The sequence below is a fragment of the Idiotropiscis lumnitzeri genome, unplaced genomic scaffold (genome assembly GCF_059441095.1).
Source record: "Idiotropiscis lumnitzeri isolate Australia: NSW breed Sydney's pygmy pipehorse unplaced genomic scaffold, RoL_Ilum_1.0 HiC_scaffold_36, whole genome shotgun sequence".
NCBI lineage: Eukaryota > Metazoa > Chordata > Actinopteri > Syngnathiformes > Syngnathidae > Idiotropiscis > Idiotropiscis lumnitzeri.
Window position 1 is genome coordinate 1,655,417 of NW_028283574.1, and position 16,065 is coordinate 1,671,481.

At 44.2% G+C, this 16,065-nt stretch overlaps 1 pseudogene; it reads right to left on the reverse strand.

Annotated features, from left to right (window-relative positions):
- Positions 1-13,258: 13,258 nt before the first annotated feature.
- On the reverse strand, positions 13,259-15,671 carry LOC148315810 (uncharacterized; annotated as a pseudogene).
- Between the last annotated feature and the right edge of the window lie 394 nt (positions 15,672-16,065).

Here is a 16,065-nt window from a genome sequence, read left to right on the forward strand (position 1 = left end):
GGGCAGGTTAACAAAATCTACCTTACATTTGCTCGGATGAGTGTTTAGGCCTTGAGGATGTCACAATACGAAAGTCTTTCGCCTTCTTCAGAGTGTCACATGATGGTGTCTTGTGGCCCGTCTTTATCAGCTGATGTTCCATGAGGGCGTGACTTACCTGTCACAAGAATGAAGGCAAGTCACGCCCCCCGCTGTCCGTTCACTCCGCCAAAATGCTGCTCCAGGTGGTAGAGAGGATGAAGGCTCCCTTGTCTCTGTTCATGGTTTTTATGCCTCGCTTGCAGATCTCAATGGCCTCTCTGATCCAGCGCTGTTGTTTGTTCTCTTCGGTGCGGATGACCCTGCCCTTCTCCCGGTCCATGATGTGGTTTTCCCTTTTGCAGTGGTCAGTGATTGCTGATTTGTAATGTTCATGTTGTGCTTGTTCTTTTACTGCTCTGATTTTTCATTTTTTTGACAGGTAAGTCACACCCTCATGGAACATCAGCTGATAAAGACGGGTCTCAAGACACCATCATGCGACACTCTGAAGAAGGCGAAAGACTCGCCGAAACATGTCAGGTAAAAAATTAACCTAAAACATAATTGTCTGCTTTTAATGAATCAGTCAAATATCAATAATAAGAAGACAAAATGAACCTAATACAAATAAATGAATGCTTAATAACTCCCCTGCACATGCTCCTAAAAATCCAAACCTTCACCTGTAAATAAAACGTCCCGACCTGAAGACATCTTAATGTTATTATTTTGTTATACACACAGTGCCGCCAAGTGGAATCAAAAATTTGTTTTTATTTAAATTTTCACGTACTGCACGGTGCCCTTTTGACGAATCCGACTGAAAATTAGTCAGAAAAGACTCAAGACAATGATCTTACTCTCTGCCGAATTTTGTGACGTTTTGGCAAAAGGCGTGGCTATTAAGGTGCTGAAAAGTCCGATTGTACTCTGTGGCAACAAAAGCTCCGGCAACATGACTCAGATCATCCTATCTTCTCGAAGTTGTACACATTTGAGGATACTTCAGCCCTGAAGACATCTACCAACTTATTTTATATCGTAGTAGTAGCGCCACCAACTGGTAAAAGCTAATACAAGTTATTTTCTTGGATGTTTTTCTCCGTGCAACTCAACAAGGTCGCCCTCATATATGCTCGGATGACTGTTTCGGCCATGAGGATGTCACAATACGAAATTCGTGATTTTTCGTGAAAAGTTGTGGGAGTGGCATTGCACTGTTCGGCAATAAAACAAAGCTGATTATGAGGTTCTAAATATGAACGACAACTCGTAAAACTTTACACACACATCAGGCCGAGCAAATTTATCAATATTTTATACGTTAGTTGTGCAGCTTTTTTGAAATGGCTCGCCATGGCCCTCGAGAAATGTTAAAAAAAAGCAGCTCTGGTTGAGTGTTTCACCTCGCTTTTTGTAAATTTTATGGAGTACAGTGAACCCTCGGTTATCGCGGTTAATGGGGACCGAGACCACCCGCGAAAACTGAAAATCCGCGAAGTAGCGGCGCACCTTCAAAAATGCTTAAAAAAAATATACAATATATATAATAAATATATATATATATATATATATATATATATATATATATATATATATATATACGGGGAGAGAGAGAGTGAAATTCATGTTATAACAAAAAAACCAAATTATTATTAAAACGTATTATTTTTTTATTCCCCAGCCATTCTTTTTGTATTTATTTAATTACTCCGACTTTTACCTGCTGGTACGCCGTCCGGTGTGCCCTGTGAAATGAAAGGTGGCATTCTTTATTTATTTATTCATTTATTCATTCATAACTGACAGCCTCGCGCTCCGCTCGTGCCCGGGCAGAAGAGGTGCTCCAATTTGGCTTAACTGTGACACACGCCCGTCCTCCTCCGTCCGGAGCTTCCATTCGGTTAAACTTAGGGGCCGCTTGGCACCGCCCGTGCCCGGGGAAGGTGCTCCTCTTCGGCTTACTGTGACGCGAGCATGCCCTCCTCCTCCGGAGCTTCCATTCGGTTAAACTTAGGGGCCGCTTGGAACCGCCCGTGCCCGGGGAAGGTGCTCCTCTTCGGCTTACTGTGACGCGAGCATGCCCTCCTCCTCCGGAGCTTCCATTCGGTTAAACTTAGGGGCCGCTTGGCACCGCCCGTGCCCGGGGAAGGTGCTCCTCTACGGCTTAACTGCCACGCACGCTGGCCGGAGCTCTGGTACGGTCCGAACCGCGCGAAACGTCGCCACCGATCGTGTCCGGGGGAACGTGCTCTTCTTCGTCCACTCTCCTCTTCGCCCACGCTCTTCTTCCGCGCACGCCGGCCGTCTAACCGCTCCAGCGCCCCGTCGTGCCGCTCGGCGAAACTACAATGCCCCCGAATATTTTTTAGACCCGCGAAGCACTGAACCTGCGAAAGGTGAACCGCGAAGTAGCGAGGGTTCACTGTATGTATAAGACCAAGACCTACAAAAAAGTCTCTTGGAGCAATGAGCTAGGTTTTACAGGAAGTCGGCCATTTTGAATTTACTTAAAAGGGGGCGGGTCACCACAATGGACTTTGTGTAGAAATTATTATTGGGGCCCGAGCAGCGACCGCGGCGAGGTCCCTATTGTTTTTGTAGAAAATATTATTACTTTTATTATTATTATTATTATTATTATTAGGGCCTGAGCAGCGACCGCTGCGAAGTCCCTATTGTTTTTGTAGAAATTATTATTATTATTTTTCCGATTGTTCGATCGCATTTTTGACCCCCGAAACATGCACAAAAACTCACCAAACCTGGCAGTCTCATCGGGCATGGCGAAAAATTTGATATTTTAACGTCTAATATGAACAGGAAGTGAGTTATGAATTTTTGAAAGTCCGACTTTTGCCCTTTTTTGCATGTTTACAGGGGTCATTCTTTTGCACCCTGATCCTAAAGGCTTCATCTGATTGCCTTAAAATTCTGTCTGTAGCATCTGAAGACCTGGGACAAACACTGGGGCTAAAATTTTTTGTTTCCGAAATACTATATGACGGGGGCGGGGCATCAAAGTTTTCACTTAAGATTTCCTTCGCCGCAATGGACAAAATGCTTAATAACTCTCCTGCACATGCTGCTAAAAATCCAAAACTTCACATGTACATAAAGAGTCTGTACCTGAAGACATCTATATGTTTATATTCAGTTATACACCTTGCGCCAATCAATATCATTTTTTACATTTTGACGTACTGCACGGTGCCCTTGTAACGAATCTGATTGAAAATTGGCTAGAAAAGACTCAAGACATTGATCTTACTCTGTCCCTATTTTTGTGACTTTCCTTCGAAGGGCGTGGCTATTACGGTGCCGCAGAGTCTGATTATTCTCCGTGGCAACAAAAGTTCCTGCAAAATGATTCAGATGATCCATCTTCTCGAAATTTTTCACATTTGAGGATATTCAGGCCCTGAAGACGGCTGCCAACTTATTTTTGATCGCAGTGGTAGCGCCACCAACTGGTTAAAACAAATATAAATTATTTTCGTTGATGTTTTTCTCCGGGCATGTTAACAAAATCTACCTTATATTTGCTCGGATGAGTGTTTAGGCCTTGAGCATGTCACAATACGAAAGTCTTTCGCCTTCTTCAGAGTGTCACATGATGGTGTCTTGTGACCCGCCTTTATCAGCTGATGTTCCATGAGGGCGTGACTTACCTGTCACAAGAATGAAGGCAAGTCACGCCCCCCGCTGTCCGTTCACTCCGCCAAGATGCTGGTCCAGGTGGTAGAGAGGATGAAGGCTCCCTTGTCTCTGTTCATGGTTTTTATGCCTCGCTTGCAGATCTCAATGGCCTCTCTGATCCAGCGCTGTTGTTTGTTCTCTTCTGTGCGGATGACCCTGCCCTTCTCCCGGTCCATGATGTGGTTTTCCCTTTTGCAGTGGTCAGTGATTGCTGATTTGTAATGTTCATGTTGTGCTTGTTCTTTTACTGCTCTGATTTTTTTCATTTTTTTGACAGGTAAGTCACACCCTCATGGAACATCAGCTCAAGACACCCATCATGCGACACTCTGAAGTAGGCGAAAGACTCGCCGAAACATGTCAGGTAAAAAATTAACCTAAAACATAATTGTCTGCTTTTAATGAATCAGTCAAATATCAATAATAAGAAGACAAAATGAACCTAATACAAATAAATGAATGCTTAATAACTCCCCTGCACATGCTCCTAAAAATCCAAACCTTCACCTGTAAATAAAACGTCCCGACCTGAAGACATCTTAATGTTATTATTTTGTTATACACACAGTGCCGCCAAGTGGAATCAAAAATTTGTTTTTATTTTAATTGTCACGTACTGCACGGTGCCCTTTCGACGAATCCGACTGAAAATTAGTCAGAAAAGACTCAAGACAATGATCTTACTCTCTGCCGAATTTTGTGACGTTTTGGCAAAAGGCGTGGCTATTACGGTGCTGAAAAGTCCGATTGTACTCTGTGGCAACAAAAGCTCCAGCAACATGACTCAGATGATCCTATCTTCTCGAAGTTGCACACATTTGAGGATACTTCAGCCCTGAAGACATCTACCAACTTATTTTTCATCGTAGTAGTAGCGCCCCCAACTGGTAAAAGCTAATACAAGTTATTTTCTTGGATGTTTTTCTCCGTGCAACTCAACAAGGTCGCCCTCATATATGCTCGGATGACTGTTTCGGCCATGAGGATGTCACAATACGAAATTCGTCCTTTTTCATGAAAAGTTGTGGGAGTGGCATTGCACTGTTCGGCAATAAAACAAAGCTGATTATGAGGTTCTAAATATGAACGACAACTCGTGAAACTTTACACACACATCAGGCCGAGCAAATTTATCAATATTTTATACGTTAGTTGTGCAGCTTTTTTTAAATGGCTCGCCATGGCCCTCGAGAAATGTTCAAAAAAGCAGCCCTGGTTGAGTGTTTCACCTCGCTTTTTGTAAATTTTATGGAGTACAGTGAACCCTCGGTTATCGCGGTTAATGGGGACCGAGACCACCCGCGAAAACTGAAAATCCGCGAAGTAGCGGCGCACCTTCAAAAATGCTTAAAAAAAATATATAATAAATATATAAATATATATATATATATATATATATATATATATATATATATATATATATATATATATATATACGGGGGGAGAGAGAGAGTGAAATTCATGTTATAACAAAAAAAACAAATTATTATTAAAACTTATTATTTTTTTATTCCCCAACCATTCTTTTTGTATTTATTTAATTACTCCGACTTTTACCTGCTGGTACGCCGTCCGGTGTGCCCTGTGAAATGAAAGGTGGCATTCTTTATTTATTTATTCATTTATTCATTCATAACTGACAGCCTCGCGCTCCGCTTGTGCCCGGCAGAAGAGGTGCTCCAATTCGGCTTAACTGTGACACACGCCCGCCCTCCTCCCCCGGAGCTTCCATTCGGTTAAACTTAGGGGCCGCTTGGCACCGCCCGTGCCCGGGGAAGGTGCTCCTCTTCGGCTTACTGTGACGCGAGCATGCCCTCCTCCTCCGGAGCTTCCATTCGGTTAAACTTAGGGGCCGCTTGGAACCGCCCGTGCCCGGGGAAGGTGCTCCTCTTCGGCTTACTGTGACGCGAGCATGCCCTCCTCCTCCGGAGCTTCCATTCGGTTAAACTCAGGGGCCGCTTGGAACCGCCCGTGCCCGGGGAAGGTGCTCCTCTACGGCTTAACTGCCACGCACGCCGGCCGGAGCTCTGGTACGGTCCGAACCGCGCGAAACGTCGCCACCGATCGTGTCCGGGGGAACGTGCTCTTCTTCGTCCACTCTCCTCTTCGCCCACGCTCTTCTTCGGCGCACGCCGGCCGTCTAACCGCTCCAGCGCCCCGTCGTGCCGCTCGGCGAAACTACAATGCCCCCGAATATTTTTTAGACCCGCGAAGCACTGAACCCGCGAAAGGTGAACCTCGAAGTAGCGAGGGTTCACTGTATGTATAAGACCAAGACCTACAAAAAAGTCTCTTGGAGCAATGAGCTAGGTTTTACAGGAAGTCGGCCATTTTGAATTTACTTAAAAGGGGGCGGGTCTCCACAATGGACTTTGTGTAGAAATTATTATTGGGGCCCGAGCAGCGACCGCGGCGAGGTCCCTATTGTTTTTGTAGAAAATATTATTACTTTTATTATTATTATTATTATTATTATTATTATTATTAGGGCCTGAGCAGCGACCGCTGCGAAGTCCCTATTGTTTTTGTAGAAATTATTATTATTATTATTTTTCCGATTGTTCGATCGCATTTTTGACCCCCGAAACATGCACAAAAACTCACCAAACTTGGCAGTCTCATCGGGCATGGCGAAAAATTTGATATTTTTTAACGTCTAATATGAACAGGAAGTGAGTTATGAATTTTTGAAAGTCCGACTTTTGCCCTTTTTTGCATGTTTACAGGGGTCATTCTTTTGCACCCTGATCCTAAAGGCTTCATCTGATTGCCTTAAAGTTCTGTCTGGAGCATCTTAAGACCTGGGACAAACACTGGGGCTAAAATTTTTTGTTTCCGAAATACTATATGACGGGGGCGGGGCTTCAAAGTTTTCACTTAAGATTTCCTTCGCCGCAATGGACAAAATGCTTAATAACTCTCCTGCCCGTGCTGCTAAAAATCCAAAACTTCACATGTACATAAAGAGTCGGTACCTGAAGACATCTATATGTTTATATTCAGTTATACACCTTGCGCCAATCAATATAAATGTTTACATTTTGACGTACTGCACGGTGCCCTTTTAACGAATCCGACTGAAAATTGGCTAGAAAAGACTCAAGACATTGATCTTACTCTATCCCTATTTTTATGACTTTCCTTCAAAGGGCGTGGCTATTACGGTGCCGCAGAGTCTGATTATTCTCCGTGGCAACAAAAGTTCCTGCAAAATGATTCAGATGATCCATCTTCTGGAAATCTTTCACATTTGAGGATATTCAGGCCCTGAAGACGGCTGCCAACTTATTTTTGATCGCAGTGGTAGCGCCACCAACTGGTTAAAACAAATACAAATTATTTTCGTTGATGTTTTTCTCCGGGCAGGTTAACAAAATCTACCTTATATTTGCTCGGATGAGTGTTTAGGCCTTGAGCATGTCACAATACGAAAGTCTTTCGCCTTCTTCAGAGTGTCACATGATGGTGTCTTGTGACCCGTCTTTATCAGCTGATGTTCCATGAGGGCGTGACTTACCTGTCACAAGAATGAAGGCAAGTCACGCCCCCCGGTGTCCGTTCACTCCGCCAAGATGCTGGTCCAGGTGGTAGAGAGGATGAAGGCTCCCTTGTCTCTGTTCATGGTTTTTATGCCTCGCTTGCAGATCTCAATGGCCTCTCTGATCCAGCGCTGTTGTTTGTTCTCTTCTGTGCGGATGACCCTGCCCTTCTCCCGGTCCATGATGTGGTTTTCCCTTTTGCAGTGGTCAGTGATTGCTGATTTGTAATGTTCATGTTGTGCTTGTTCTTTTACTGCTCTGATTTTTTCATTTTTTTGACAGGTAAGTCACACCCTCATGGAACATCAGCTCAAGACACCATCATGCGACACTCTGAAGAAGGCGAAAGACTCGCCGAAACATGTCAGGTAAAAAATTAACCTAAAACATAATTGTCTGCTTTTAATGAATCAGTCAAATATCAATAATAAGAAGACAAAATGAACCTAATACAAATAAATGAATGCTTAATAACTCCCCTGCACATGCTCCTAAAAATCCAAACCTTCACCTGTAAATAAAACGTCCCGACCTGAAGACATCTTAATGTTATTATTTTGTTATACACACAGTGCCGCCAAGTGGAATCAAAAATTTGTTTTTATTTTAATTTTCACGTACTGCATGGTGCCCTTTTGACGAATCCGACTGAAAATTAGTCAGAAAAGACTTAAGACAATGATCTTACTCTCTGCCGAATTTTGTGACGTTTTGGCAAAAGGCGTGGCTATTAAGGTGCTGAAAAGTCCGATTGTACTCTGTGGCAACAAAAGCTCCGGCAACATGACTCAGATGATCCTATCTTCTCGAAGTTGTACACATTTGAGGATACTTCAGCCCTGAAGACATCTACCAACTTATTTTACATCGTAGTAGTAGCGCCACCAACTGGTAAAAGCTAATACAAGTTATTTTCTTGGATGTTTTTCTCCGTGCAACTCAACAAGGTCGCCCTCATATATGCTCGGATGACTGTTTCGGCCATGAGGATGTCACAATACGAAATTCGTGATTTTTCGTGAAAAGTTGTGGGAGTGGCATTGCACTGTTCAGCAATAAAACAAAGCTGATTATGAGGTTCTAAATATGAACGACAACTCGTAAAACTTTACACACACATCAGGCCGAGCAAATTTATCAATATTTTATACGTTAGTTGTGCAGCTTTTTTGAAATGGCTCGCCATGGCCCTCGAGAAATGTTAAAAAAAAGCAGCTCTGGTTGAGTGTTTCACCTCGCTTTTTGTAAATTTTATGGAGTACAGTGAACCCTCGGTTATCGCGGTTAATGGGGACCGAGACCACCCGCGAAAACTGAAAATCCGCGAAGTAGCGGCGCACCTTCAAAAATGCTTAAAAAAAATATACAATATATATAATAATATATATATATATATATATATATATATATATATATATATATATATATATATATATACGGGGAGAGAGAGAGTGAAATTCATGTTATAACAAAAAAAACAAATTATTATTAAAACGTATTATTTTTTTATTCCCCAGCCATTCTTTTTGTATTTATTTAATTACTCCGACTTTTACCTGCTGGTACGCCGTCCGGTGTGCCCTGTGAAATGAAAGGTGGCATTCTTTATTTATTTATTCATTCATAACTGACAGCCTCGCGCTCCGCTCGTGCCCGGGCAGAAGAGGTGCTCCAATTTGGCTTAACTGTGACACACGCCCGTCCTCCTCCCCCGGAGCTTCCATTCGGTTAAACTTAGGGGCCGCTTGGCACCGCCCGTGCCCGGGGAAGGTGCTCCTCTTCGGCTTACTGTGACGCGAGCATGCCCTCCTCCTCCGGAGCTTCCATTCGGTTAAACTTAGGGGCCGCTTGGAACCGCCCGTGCCCGGGGAAGGTGCTCCTCTTCGGCTTACTGTGACGCGAGCATGCCCTCCTCCTCCGGAGCTTCCATTCGGTTAAACTTAGGGGCCGCTTGGCACTGCCCGTGCCCGGGGAAGGTGCTCCTCTACGGCTTAACTGCCACGCACGCTGGCCGGAGCTCTGGTACGGTCCGAACCGCGCGAAACGTCGCCACCGATCGTGTCCGGGGGAACGTGCTCTTCTTCGTCCACTCTCCTCTTCGCCCACGCTCTTCTTCGGCGCACGCCGGCCGTCTAACCGCTCCAGCGCCCCGTCGTGCCGCTCGGCGAAACTACAATGCCCCCGAATATTTTTTAGACCCGCGAAGCACTGAACCCGCGAAAGGTGAACCGCGAAGTAGCGAGGGTTCACTGTATGTATAAGACCAAGACCTACAAAAAAGTCTCTTGGAGCAATGAGCTAGGTTTTACAGGAAGTCGGCCATTTTGAATTTACTGAAAAGGGGGCGGGTCACCACAATGGACTTTGTGTAGAAATTATTATTGGGGCCCGAGCAGCGACCGCGGCGAGGTCCCTATTGTTTTTGTAGAAGATATTATTACTTTTATTATTATTATTATTATTATTATTATTAGGGTCTGAGCAGCGACCGCTGCGAAGTCCCTATTGTTTTTGTAGAAATTATTATTATTATTATTTTTCCGATTGTTCGATCGCATTTTTGACCCCCGAAACATGCACAAAAACTCACCAAACTTGGCAGTCTCATCGGGCATGGCGAAAAATTTGATATTTTAACGTCTAATATGAACAGGAAGTGAGTTATGAATTTTTGAAAGTCCGACTTTTGCCCTTTTTTGCATGTTTACAGTGGTCATTCTTTTGCACCCTGATCCTAAAGGCTTCATCTGATTGCCTTAAAATTCTGTCTGTAGCATCTGAAGACCTGGCACAAACACTGGGGCTAAAATTTTTTGTTTCCGAAATACTATATGACGGGGGCGGGGCATCAAAGTTTTCACTTAAGATTTCCTTCGCCGCAATGGACAAAATGCTTAATAACTCTCCTGCACATGCTGCTAAAAATCCAAAACTTCACATGTACATAAAGAGTCTGTACCTGAAGACATCTATATGTTTATATTCAGTTATACACCTTGCGCCAATCAATATCATTTTTTACATTTTGACGTACTGCACGGTGCCCTTTTAACGAATCTGATTGAAAATTGGCTAGAAAAGACTCAAGACATTGATCTTACTCTATCCCTATTTTTGTGACTTTCCTTCGAAGGGCGTGGCTATTACGGTGCCGCAGAGTCTGATTATTCTCCGTGGCAACAAAAGTTCCTGCAAAATGATTCAGATGATCCATCTTCTCGAAATTTTTCACATTTGAGGATATTCAGGCCCTGAAGACGGCTGCCAACTTATTTTTGATCGCAGTGGTAGCGCCACCAACTGGTTAAAACAAATACAAATCATTTTCGTTGATTTTTTTCTCCGGGCAGGTTAACAAAATCTACCTTACATTTGCTCGGATGAGTGTTTAGGCCTTGAGGATGTCACAATACGAAAGTCTTTCGCCTTCTTCAGAGTGTCACATGATGGTGTCTTGTGGCCCGTCTTTATCAGCTGATGTTCCATGAGGGCGTGACTTACCTGTCACAAGAATGAAGGCAAGTCACGCCCCCCGCTGTCCGTTCACTCCGCCAAAATGCTGCTCCAGGTGGTAGAGAGGATGAAGGCTCCCTTGTCTCTGTTCATGGTTTTTATGCCTCGCTTGCAGATCTCAATGGCCTCTCTGATCCAGCGCTGTTGTTTGTTCTCTTCTGTGCGGATGACCCTGCCCTTCTCCCGGTCCATGATGTGGTTTTCCCTTTTGCAGTGGTCAGTGATTGCTGATTTGTAATGTTTATGTTGTGCTTGTTCTTTTACTGCTCTGATTTTTCATTTTTTTGACAGGTAAGTCACACCCTCATGGAACATCAGCTGATAAAGACGGGTCTCAAGACACCATCATGCGACACTCTGAAGAAGGCGAAAGACTCGCCGAAACATGTCAGGTAAAAAATTAACCTAAAACATAATTGTCTGCTTTTAATGAATCAGTCAAATATCAATAATAAGAAGACAAAATGAACCTAATACAAATAAATGAATGCTTAATAACTCCCCTGCACATGCTCCTAAAAATCCAAACCTTCACCTGTAAATAAAACGTCCCGACCTGAAGACATCTTAATGTTATTATTTTGTTATACACACAGTGCCGCCAAGTGGAATCAAAAATTTGTTTTTATTTTAATTTTCACGTACTGCACGGTGCCCTTTTGACGAATCCGACTGAAAATTAGTCAGAAAAGACTCAAGACAATGATCTTACTCTCTGCCGAATTTTGTGACGTTTTGGCAAAAGGCGTGGCTATTAAGGTGCTGAAAAGTCCGATTGTACTCTGTGGCAACAAAAGCTCCGGCAACATGACTCAGATCATCCTATCTTCTCGAAGTTGTACACATTTGAGGATACTTCAGCCCTGAAGACATCTACCAACTTATTTTATATCGTAGTAGTAGCGCCACCAACTGGTAAAAGCTAATACAAGTTATTTTCTTGGATGTTTTTCTCCGTGCAACTCAACAAGGTCGCCCTCATATATGCTCGGATGACTGTTTCGGCCATGAGGATGTCACAATACGAAATTCGTGATTTTTCGTGAAAAGTTGTGGGAGTGGCATTGCACTGTTCGGCAATAAAACAAAGCTGATTATGAGGTTCTAAATATGAACGACAACTCGTAAAACTTTACACACACATCAGGCCGAGCAAATTTATCAATATTTTATACGTTAGTTGTGCAGCTTTTTTGAAATGGCTCGCCATGGCCCTCGAGAAATGTTAAAAAAAAGCAGCTCTGGTTGAGTGTTTCACCTCGCTTTTTGTAAATTTTATGGAGTACAGTGAACCCTCGGTTATCGCGGTTAATGGGGACCGAGACCACCCGCGAAAACTGAAAATCCGCGAAGTAGCGGCGCACCTTCAAAAATGCTTAAAAAAAATATACAATATATATAATAATATATATATATATATATATATATATATATATATATATACGGGGAGAGAGAGAGTGAAATTCATGTTATAACAAAAAAACCAAATTATTATTAAAACGTATTATTTTTTTATTCCCCAGCCATTCTTTTTGTATTTATTTAATTACTCCGACTTTTACCTGCTGGTACGCCGTCCGGTGTGCCCTGTGAAATGAAAGGTGGCATTATTTATTTATTTATTCATTTATTCATTCATAACTGACAGCCTCGCGCTCCGCTCGTGCCCGGGCAGAAGAGGTGCTCCAATTTGGCTTAACTGTGACACACGCCCGTCCTCCTCCGTCCGGAGCTTCCATTCGGTTAAACTTAGGGGCCGCTTGGCACCGCCCGTGCACGGGGAAGGTGCTCCTCTTCGGCTTACTGTGACGCGAGCATGCCCTCCTCCTCCGGAGCTTCCATTCGGTTAAACTTAGGGGCCGCTTGGAACCGCCCGTGCCCGGGGAAGGTGCTCCTCTTCGGCTTACTGTGACGCGAGCATGCCCTCCTCCTCCGGAGCTTCCATTCGGTTAAACTTAGGGGCCGCTTGGCACCGCCCGTGCCCGGGAAAGGTGCTCCTCTACGGCTTAACTGCCACGCACGCTGGCCGGAGCTCTGGTACGGTCCGAACCGCGCGAAACGTCGCCACAGATCGTGTCCGGGGGAACGTGCTCTTCTTCGTCCACTCTCCTCTTCGCCCACGCTCTTCTTCGGCGCACGCCGGCCGTCTAACCGCTCCAGCGCCCCGTCGTGCCGCTCGGCGAAACTACAATGCCCCCGAATATTTTTTAGACCCGCTGTTTTGAAACAATTTCTGATACTGCTTATGATCAATTACAGCATCAATAAGAGTGACTAGTAGCGAGACTGATGCCCAATCGTCAGGCTACAATGGGTTAAGCTGTCTGTTATGTCCAATCAGACAAGCGTGAGCCCTTGAGTAGACACTGCTTACAATCAATTACAGTATCAAATAATATAATAGTCACAACTCATGATCAATTGCTATGACTTATTATTAACTTCAGGATCGCGGATCGTCGGCGACTTACATGGACAACAAACACTTCACTGCGTTAAACAAGCGGCACATTTTATTTAACCCACAGTATAAAGTGTACAAGCAAGCAAGCAAGCAACAATTGTATTTCAGCTCATAGATTACATGCAAGACATAAATCTCATTACCGTGTGCTGGAAGGACGGAGAGCCCCGGCGTCCTCAGTAATGCGAGCAAAAAATACGATGCTGGGCGTCCGCGCGTAAAACCCTCAGCCGACTCTACTTTCGTTTTGCCTTCGTCACATTCTTATAGCCAATATTTCATCCCAACCCCTCCCGTTCGAGTGCGCTTTGATGGTTCGCATGGCCCTTCGCACAACTTTGGCCTCTGCCAATCCTCACTCCCTTTTCGTTATCGACTGCACCTTTTCACATGAGTCAGACATTCCTGGTGCTTAGGCCCTGTACGAATCCTTTCCAATTATTCCCGTTCTCATAACACATAGATACAACTTGTGCAAATTCTCATAACACATAGATGTAGCCTGTGCAAATTCTCATAACACATAGATGTAGCCTGTGCAAATTCTCATAACACATAGATGCAGCTTGTGCAAATTCTCATAACACATAAACACAGACATCTACTAACGCGTGTATATAGGTATAAAATGGTTATTATGCAGCATTTATGTGGTAAAACAACATTAATAAACCATATTTCACTTCATTCCACTCCTGGTGTTTTACCACCAATTGATGCAAACAGGTTCCACTAATTTATTAACCCGTTAACGTGTTGTTCCCAATTATCCAATATCCACTGAAACCATGGTACATTATATGAGTGAGCAAAGCAAAACCAATGATCCTGTAAAACATTTACCACCACATGAGTCAACATGTCTATGCGCGTGGTACAATGGATTTCTCGCCTGGTATATTCATAACATAAACACAAATTCCAATATTGCATAGCGTAGTCAAAGCGATAGCTATTAAAACCAAAATCATTGGTGGAAGCAACGTTGCCCTAGCAGTTTGTGACAAGCCTGAAAATATGTCCCACCAATGGTGAGCAGACTGTTGCTGAATGATTTTAGCAGCATGCAATGTCGATACCATCAGCTGGGAAACATTGGACGCATGTGACTTTATCAATTTCTTTACCTCAGTGGATCGTTCCAATGCGCATTTGAAACGCTCCAAAGAGATTTGCCATGGTGTGCGTAGCACTTCCCATTGTACAGCCGTAAACCGGCTAGCAACTGTGTAATTTGTCAACCAATACGTCCCGTTTCCCCACTGAGGTATGCGGCCCCACCTGCCACAAAATGTCCCTACTAGGTTCCCTCGACCAATCGCACAAGGTGAAGTTTACGTTGGTTAAGCAAGGATTAACAAATTCATGATGCAATTTACAAGCTAGTCCTTTATCAGTGTTTTCGCAAAGATCGGTATTAAAGGTCTGGTTTGTGTTTGGGTTCACCACAACTCAGAGGATATATTCCAGACACTACGCCACTCCTGGTAATTTCCTGTAGTCATTACTCGTACGAAACGCTCTTTTTGCGTCTGCGCATGTAGGTTTTGTATGCTACATGTGGTCCAATTTAGCTGTTTAGTTACATTGGTTAACACTTCACTAGTGGCGTTCCACATATTTAATTCCCATTTAAATACATTTTGCCACAGTTTAGCATTTTCGTTTTGTCCCACTATTGAATTAGGAAGCCACATTCCTACTTTTAGTAGGGCATCATGAGTTCCCTGTCCGGTCCCAGCTAATTTATAGCGTGTCACTTCATTATCAATGGTGTTAGATACCCCCAATAACGTTCCGGTTCCCCCCAATAAGGTGTCGTGTTAACACTCTCTCTTCTTTCGAACACACGTGGGAAAAACAGGAAATACAATACATTTTCGTAGTTATTGCTGATTGTGCCAAGGGTGTACATGTATCAATTATAGGTACCAGCTGGGTGTTTGTAATGTGTGTGTGGGGGGGGGGGTCGCTTTACTAACGCCTCTCCCCTTCTCTGGGATGAGTCATTTGGTCCAGTTCTTTCCTTGACGGGTCGGATCACACTCTGCTCTGAACCAAAAGCTCTTGACATCTCCTTCCATCGTACCTGGTTTCACTGCGCACAGCTCCACCCTGGACTTGATCCAGATTCTAGTTCCGTTACGAAACAGCCATTGGGTTGATTCTTTTCCAGGACTCCAGAATACTGCATCAGCGGTGAGGTTGGCCACCGCACACAGCCCGCCCCCCGGACACGTCACTCCATCCTGGGTCACGTTGACCCCCTTGACCCTCTCACTGCCGGTCAGATTCCATGACAGCGGGCCCTGCATTCGGGGGTACAGAAGGCGTCCGGTCGTTTGCTCCCAGGAGAGTTGGACGATGGCACCAAGGTCAAGGAAGAGGATGACCAAGCAGCCGACACCACCGTACCGGACTTCAATAACGGCCATGGCGTCTTGATCCGTTGCCGGCCCGTCCCACAAACAACTCCCACCACGTCATCCACACCGGCTGTAATGAACACAGTTAGTTCCTACAATTGAAAGGCACAGATTAGTTTTCACGTAAATAACACATTTTTCTTCTCCTTCAAATAAGACGCTCACTGTAGCGTCGTCTCCTTGTGCAATTATCTCAGCAGCCCGGGGGGGCCCTGAGTTTTGTTTTACCCAAACCTTAGCTCCGGCCCTGTCGGTTGAGCCAAAGCCCCCTGAGCCTCGTCCAGATCTTATCACTGGTTTAGGAATTTCCTGAACTGTTGTCATATTGCACGGTTTTATTACCAACTGGGCGATTTTACTGCCCTTTCAGGTGCAAGGTCATTCCAGCCAGTATGTCCATTCC